This window comes from Giraffa tippelskirchi, chromosome 12 (assembly GCF_054371585.1).
Source record: "Giraffa tippelskirchi isolate mGirTip1 chromosome 12, T2T-mGirTip1v1.2.pri, whole genome shotgun sequence".
Taxonomy (NCBI): domain Eukaryota; kingdom Metazoa; phylum Chordata; class Mammalia; order Artiodactyla; family Giraffidae; genus Giraffa; species Giraffa tippelskirchi.
Window position 1 is genome coordinate 115,391,739 of NC_137286.1, and position 7,519 is coordinate 115,399,257.

General features: G+C 36.5%; 1 pseudogene across 1 annotated transcript; it reads left to right on the forward strand.

Moving 5' to 3' along the window:
• Positions 1 to 3,639: 3,639 nt before the first annotated feature.
• On the forward strand, positions 3,640 to 6,507 carry LOC145530099 (small ribosomal subunit protein uS19 pseudogene; annotated as a pseudogene). The gene has a single exon (XR_014071446.1). The product of XR_014071446.1 is annotated as a small ribosomal subunit protein uS19 pseudogene (transcript).
• Positions 6,508 to 7,519: the final 1,012 nt, after the last annotated feature.

Sequence of the window (7,519 nt, forward strand, 5' to 3'; positions counted from 1 at the left end):
TAATAAAACAACTTAATTTTTTAAATGGACAAAAGATTTGAACAGACACTTCACTAGAGGAGATTGCAATACTGATTGCAAATAAACTCGTCAAAAAGTGCTAAACATTAGCTGCAAACAAAAGCTGCAATGAGATACTACTACATACCTCTTAAAATGTGTAAATTTTTTAATTTTTAAAAGCTAACCTTGGCAAGCATTGACAAGAATATGGGGTAATTGGAATTTCATATACTGCTGATATTTTCTGTGTGCTTAGTTGCTCAGTCGTGTTTGACTCTGCAACCCCATGGACTATAGCCAGGCCCTTCTGTCAATGGGATTTTCCAGCAAGAATACTGGAGTAGGTTGCCATTTCCTCCTCCAATGGATTTTCCCAACACAGGATCGAATCTGCATCTCCTGCATTGGCAGGCATATTCTTTTACCACTGAGCCACCTGGGAAGCCCACAGTACTGGTGGGCATGTAAATTGGTATCGTTACTTTGGAAAACAGTTTGACAGTTTCTTAAAATGCCACATGATCCAGCCATCCTAATCCTAGATATTTACCCAAGAGAAATGGAAAGTACAAATCTATACAAAAACTTATACAGGCTACTAGGAATCACAGTCTGGGGAACAGGAAATGTCCATCAAGTATAATTAGGTGAAGAGGACTTAGTAGAGGTTTATGTAGAATGCTACTGGGTCCAGAAGAAAGCAAGTTACTCAGGAAAGGGGATAATGATCAAGGAAAGCCTCAGATCATTCTTAAAAGACAAAGTCTTGCAAGACAACAAAAATTAGAAAGAATGTTTCAGAGTGTGTAAAACTGAACTCAAACCCCCCCAAACTAAACCCCCATTTTTCCCAAAATCTGCTGTACCAGGAGCTGTCCCTGTGTCAAACAATAGCAACTCCATCTTTCCAGTTGCTCAGAAGAGAAAACTTTGAGTCATTCTTGAATCCTCTCTTTCTCTCGTATCTCTACCCAACCCATTAGGAAAGACTGCTGTCTCTGCTTTCAAAATATTAATATATCCACAGTCTGTCAACATTTCACCATCTTTGCTGTTCCCAGCTATCATCATCTCTCACCTGCCATGGACTCCTACCTAGTCTTGCTGCTTCTAAATTGGCCACCATCTATAGTCCGTTCTCAACACAGCATCCAGAATTATCATTTTAAAATGTAAATCAAATCATGAGAGTCCTCTGCAATGGCCTCCCAATCCATTCAAAGTAAAACTAAGGTCTTACAATGGTCTAAAAGGCCTTCACAAGTTAGCCCCTCAGTCTCTCTCACTCCCTTTCCCAGCACTATTCTCTCTGTGACTCCTTGCCTTTCCTCACTTTTCTATTCCTCGCCCCTTCCCAGCCTCACTGATTCTCTTGCTGCTTCTACAACAGGACAGGCAGATTTCTATGTTAGAGTTTTTGCACTGGCTGTTCCTTGTGCTGGAACTCTTTTCTTCCACATCTCCAGGTGGCTAATTCTCATACCTTCCGCAAGTCTTACTCAAATGTCACCTGCCTGAAATACTCTATATGAAATTGCATCTCGCCTTTCCTCCCAAACTACCACCTCACTTTCTCAGTTCCCCTGTTGAGTCGCTCAGTCATTTGTAACTCTTTGTGACCCCATGCTCTGCAGTGCCCCAGGCTTCCCTCTGTCCGTGGGGATGTCCCAGAGGAGCCTGGTGGGCTGCATTTCCCAGGCAAGATACTGAAGTGAGTTACCATTTCCTTTTCCAGGGGATCTTCCCAACCCATGGATCAAACCTGCATCTCTTGCACGTCTTCTGCACTGCAGGTGGATTCTTTACTGTTGAGCCACCAGGGAAGTCTTCAATTCCCCTTTCCTTGCCCTGACCTTTTCCCCATAAAACTTACCACCTGCTAACATACTGTACTTATTTATGATGCTCATTGCTAGTTGGTCTTTCTCCACTGGAATGCAAGCCCCATGTTCTCTTAATTGATGTATCCCTAGATACACTGCCTATTGCATAATAAATGTTTAATTTTTGTGTGTTCAGTAAATGTAAGGTTCATGAAAATGAGAAAAATAATCATTCCGATGACTGCAAATAGTCAGTGTCACTAGAGTGTTAAGAGCCCATGAGATAAATGCACATGAGAAGGTAAAATTGGAGTTGTAGAAGATCTTTCCATCCTCTGCAGAGTACCAGCAAGTGGGGAACCACTGACAAGATTTACACATGGAATTAACATGATTATATTTACATATTAGATCACTCTTGCAGCACTGTGAATCTGACATCTCCAACTTTTCAAGGTCACAAAATAAAATTTTAGAATAGCTCTTTTATGTTGTCATAAACTTGACCCTTCCTGAGTGCTATAGAATCATAATTTTTACAGAACAGATTCTGGAACAGACTGCCTGGATTTACATTCCTTTTCTACCAGTAGCCCTAGGATTTAGCAAGTTACTCAGCCTCTCTTTTCTTTATCTGTAAAATAAGTAATTATTTTTAAAATGTCGTTGTGGTCTTTTAAGAGTTATAATAAATAAGACAGTTCATGCTTGAACATGGTAAGCACTATAAACGTGTTTTATATTTTTAATACTAAAAGAAAAAAACACATTTCATAGACGCTTTATTTAATGGCAAACTATTGCTTCATCTCTCCTCCAATAGTTTTGCATTTTCTAAATTAAGCAAGCCTTTCATACATAAATATTGGCAGTATTTTCATATATTTTAAGTTAGTAAAACTTAGAGATGTGATCATTGAAACGAACTTCAAAGAATAAGCGTTCTGTTGTGTTTTGACTTTAAACGACTCCTGTCTCATATTTCCTCAAATTCCAATCTAGATGAGCAATATTCATTAAAATACCCACCGCTTGTTTTATTATTTATAGTTTATATGTCTTTCCATTGAAACAAAGAGACAGATTGTCTTCTAGCTGAGACACCTGGAAGGTGCTTGAAGTACAAAGGCCATGATTCAAAAGTCTGCAGTGCAGTCAACAAGCAATTACTTTTGCATGTGATAGGAGACTGTCAGCTTCAAACACAGGACATTCTTTGGGAAGATTAGTCCAAATTACATTTTATTACATTGGCCCACTTGAATGGCCTAAACTTCATATACTTCTTATTCTAATGGAATTCCAACTGAGGCATTAATATATTGTTTATGACATGTTTGGAGTTCTTGTGTTATCAGCATGCATTCATGAGAGAAGCTTCAAACAGTATCAGATAACAGTGAGCTGGATGTTGGCTGTTGTACAGCATAGGGGATTTTATCATCTTGTTGAACCAGTGGCAGTGATTAAATTAAACTGTCTGAACAAAGCTTTTGCATGTCAGACTGTTGAATGGCAAAATGAAAGAGTGACACACTTCAAAGATCAGAGGAAAGGAGACAGGGCTAGAAAAACACAGTTATATAACTGTTTATTTACAACATTCAGAGACAAAATCAACAGTTTAAAACTGTTGGTTTTCATTTTACTTCATCTTTAAACTTTTCAGTATCATTTTATACATTTTCTAGGCATATTTCCCCACATTCTTTTTCACGTTACTTACTTAATTTAACTTGGAATGTTGATTGAACGATTAGGTAGTTAGAGGAGGACTTTTTTGTTCTGTTTCTTTGTGCATGGATGATTTTTAATTTGGTTTAATTTCTAATTTTTCTCTTATTATTCCTAATGAGATATTTTAGACAAAAAAATGTCCAGTAAACTAAGATGGTTCCATAATTTTTATCTAGGGAGAGAAACACAGGGCTTTTATTTTTCCACTTCAAGAGACAAATCAAAATTTTAAAGGAGAAGTTTAATACAGTAGAACTAAACTGAAATTATTTTTATAAGCTGAAACATTATAATATATGAGTTCTCTGAAGGAGTTTATGAGTAAAAAAGTTTTACGAATGTAAATGTATCTGAGATACAAAGTTAGCTTCAGAGGAATCCACATGTTTTCTATCCAATGAGATTTGTAAAGCAACAGACTATTCTGACACTTATTTATAATATTATTTTTGTTAGCAAAAAAAAAAAAAAATAGTTTTGTTAGTCTTGAGAAAATGTTATTTCCTCTCGCACAAAATAAAACTGGGAAAAAATCCAGGAAAAGCAAATTGAGTTTTAGTGCTGTTTCCATTACAAAGTCTACATAGTTTTAGATCATTGTTTAGACTGGTGACTTCCTTTTTATTTAAAGACTCTAAGCCAACCATTTGGAAACATTTAAGAAACTTCACATGTCTCAAGTTAGTTAGAGAAGATAGGTATTCAGATGATACTAACCCTTGTACATTAGTTCCTTCAATTTTGATTTACACAATTTCCAGAGCTTTAAGATAATGCTCATTTTGAAATAAATGCTGGTTCTTAATAATGCATCTTCACATTTTGTTTTTCATTTTCATTTATCATCGAAGGTGATAGATTTTCAGAGAGATTCTAAGTACTCAGTGACATCCACTAACATTTTAAAGTACAAAACACTTTAAATCCAATTCCTCTTGAGACACTTAGTGATAAGGGGAGAAATCACAGAAAAAATGAAAACAAAGTCAACGTGTCCTTTTAGAATATTTCACCACAAATAACCACACCAGCATGCATCCTTTACAAACTTACTTCTTCAACCCACCAAATATTTAGGACATGCTGAGTGCACTGAAATACAAGGAAACCAACAGAGGACAATCAGGATTATCTACAGATACAAAAAAAGATGAATTTTTACTTAGTTATGTGGCATACTTTTGGAATTGGGTTAGAAACATTCTCAATTAGAAATGTGTAAAGACAGCAAAACAATTCCTAAATTCATAGATTTCAAAATCCTGAAATTTATATGAAATCTATATGATTATAAACTTATACAGAGTTTCATTTATAAATTGTATTTTCATAGTCTATATTTTTGATTAAAATATAATTAGGAAGAAGTTATTTTTGGCATTTTCTATTATACAGAATGATAATATTTATGTTTATTCAAAGTATTTTCGAAATTTTCTGTTCACTCAAAGTCTACTATGATCTAAAAAAATTGAGAATTTAAATATTGTAAGTAACGAATTGTTACTGAATCAATATAATACAGTGTCAATTATCTTCAACTAAAAAAAAATTATTATATAACATCAATATTTATACTCTAAAAACAAAAGTAAACTTTTCAATTTCTCACTGCACTTTATAAATATTATTCATGAATTAAACAATGAAGTAAACCTCTGTGAAGTCATAAAAACAGAAAAATGTTCATGGTTGAATGTTACATTACCTGGTAAAAATACAATAAAAAATTAGAAATGAATAGCAAAATTTACATAAACACTCAAGAGGTTGGAAATTTTAAAACACTCCCTAAGTAAATTTTGCCTCAAATAAGGTATTATGAGAACAACATGAGTCAAAACTCATGAGATATCTTCAAAGGTTTTTCAACAGAAAGTCATACTCCTGGATGTTTATATCATACAAGAAAGGAAAATGAGAACATATATTAAATGAGCATTCAGCTAAAGAATTTAAAAGAAAAGCAAAAATATCTTTTAAAATATAAAATGAAATTAAGGACTTAAGTTTAGAAATTAATAAACAAAAAAAAACTTTGGAATTGATAACTTCATCTATAAACTGATATTTCGAAAAGAAAGACAATTCCTTAACAAATCTATTCAAGAAAAATAAGGAAAAAGCAGATACAATGTTAAAAATCAAAATGGATCTATACCAATTAAATTTTCAAATTATAAGGGAGTATTATTAACACACAACTCAGAAGCCAAGAAAAGAGAGAGTATTGTTGATGTTACTACATCAAAACGTAAACATTTTGTTTGGCAAAAGACATCCTCAGCAAATGTATAAGACAAATTACAAAATTACAATCTGGGAGAAAAGTTTGCAACCTACGTGAAAGATGAAATAAGTGAAATAAGAATAAACACAACCTTTCTGAAGAACCGGCAAGATGGCGGAAGTGGAACAGAAGAAGAAGCCGACCTTCCGCAAGTTCACCTACCGCAGCGTAGACCTCGACCAGCTGCTGGACACGTCCTATGAGCAACTGACGCAGCGATCCAGTGCGCGCTGGCGACGGCGGCTGAACCGCGGCCTGCGAGGCAAGCAGCACTCGCTGCTGAAGCGGCTGAGCAAGGCCAAGAAAGACGTGCCGCCCATGGAGAAGCCCGAGGTGGTGAAGACGCACCTGCGCGACACGACCATTCTGCCTGAGATGGTGGGCAACATGGTGGGCGTCTACAACGGCAAGACCTTCAACAAGATGGAAATCAAGCCTGAGATGATCGGCCACTACCTAGGCGAGTTCTCCATCACCTACAAGCCCGTGAAGCATGGCCGGCCCGGTATCGGGGCCACCCATTCCTCCCGCTTCATCCCCCTCAAGTAACCTGCTGGCCAATAAAAGCAGAGACTTATCTAGTAAAAAAAAAAAAAAGAAAAAAAGAATAAACACAGTTCAGAAGAAATAAATGTGGCTACAAAGCTCTAAAAACATCACTCTTCTTTAATCTAGCAGTTCTATTTTTAGTAATTTATCCTGTAAAAAATGTTTCAGAAGATACAATCAGACATTGCATTTAATTTAAAATAAAGAAAAATGAGAAACAACTATATTGGTGAAAAAATCACAATACACACAAAGAAATAATATGCAGTCATTAAAGGAGTTCAGTTCAGTTCAGTTCAGTCACTTAGTCGTGTCTGACTCTTTGACACCCCATGGACTGCAGCACCCCAGGCCTCCCTGTCCATTGTCAACTTCCGGAGTTTACTCAAACTCATGTCCATTAAGTCGGTGAGGCCATCCAACCTTCTCATCCTCTGTTGTCCCCTTCTCCTCCTGCCTTCAATCTTTCCCAGCATCAGGGTCTTTTCCAAGGAGACAGTTCTTTGCATCTGGTAGCCAAAGTATTGGAGTTTCAGCTTCAACATCAATCCTTCCAATGAATATTCAGAACTGATTTCCTTTAGGATGGACTGGTTGGACCTCCTTGCAGTCCAAGGGACTCTCAAGAGTCTTTTTCAACATCACAGTTCAAAAGCATCAATTCTTTGGCACTCAGCTTTCTTTATAGTCCAGCTCTCACATCCATACGTGACCACTGGAAAAAACTATCTTTGACTAGAAGGAGCTTTGTTGGCAAAGTAATGTCTCTGCTTTTTAATATGCTGCCTAGATTGGTCGTGACTTTTCTTCCAAGGAGCAAGTATCTTTTAATTTCATGGCTGCAATCACCATCCACAGTGATTTTGGAGCCCAAAAAAATGGTTTGTCACTGTTTCCGCTGTCTCCCCATCTATTTGCCACGAAGTGATGGGACCAGATGCCATGATCTTAGTTTTCTGAATGTTGAGCCTCAGCCAACTTTTTCACTCTCCTCTTTCACTTTCATCAAGAGGCTCTTTAGTTCTTCCTCGCTTTCTGCCTTAAGTGTGGTGTCATCTGCATATCTGAGGTTATTGATATTTCTCCCAGCAATCTTGATTCCAGCTTGTGCTTTATC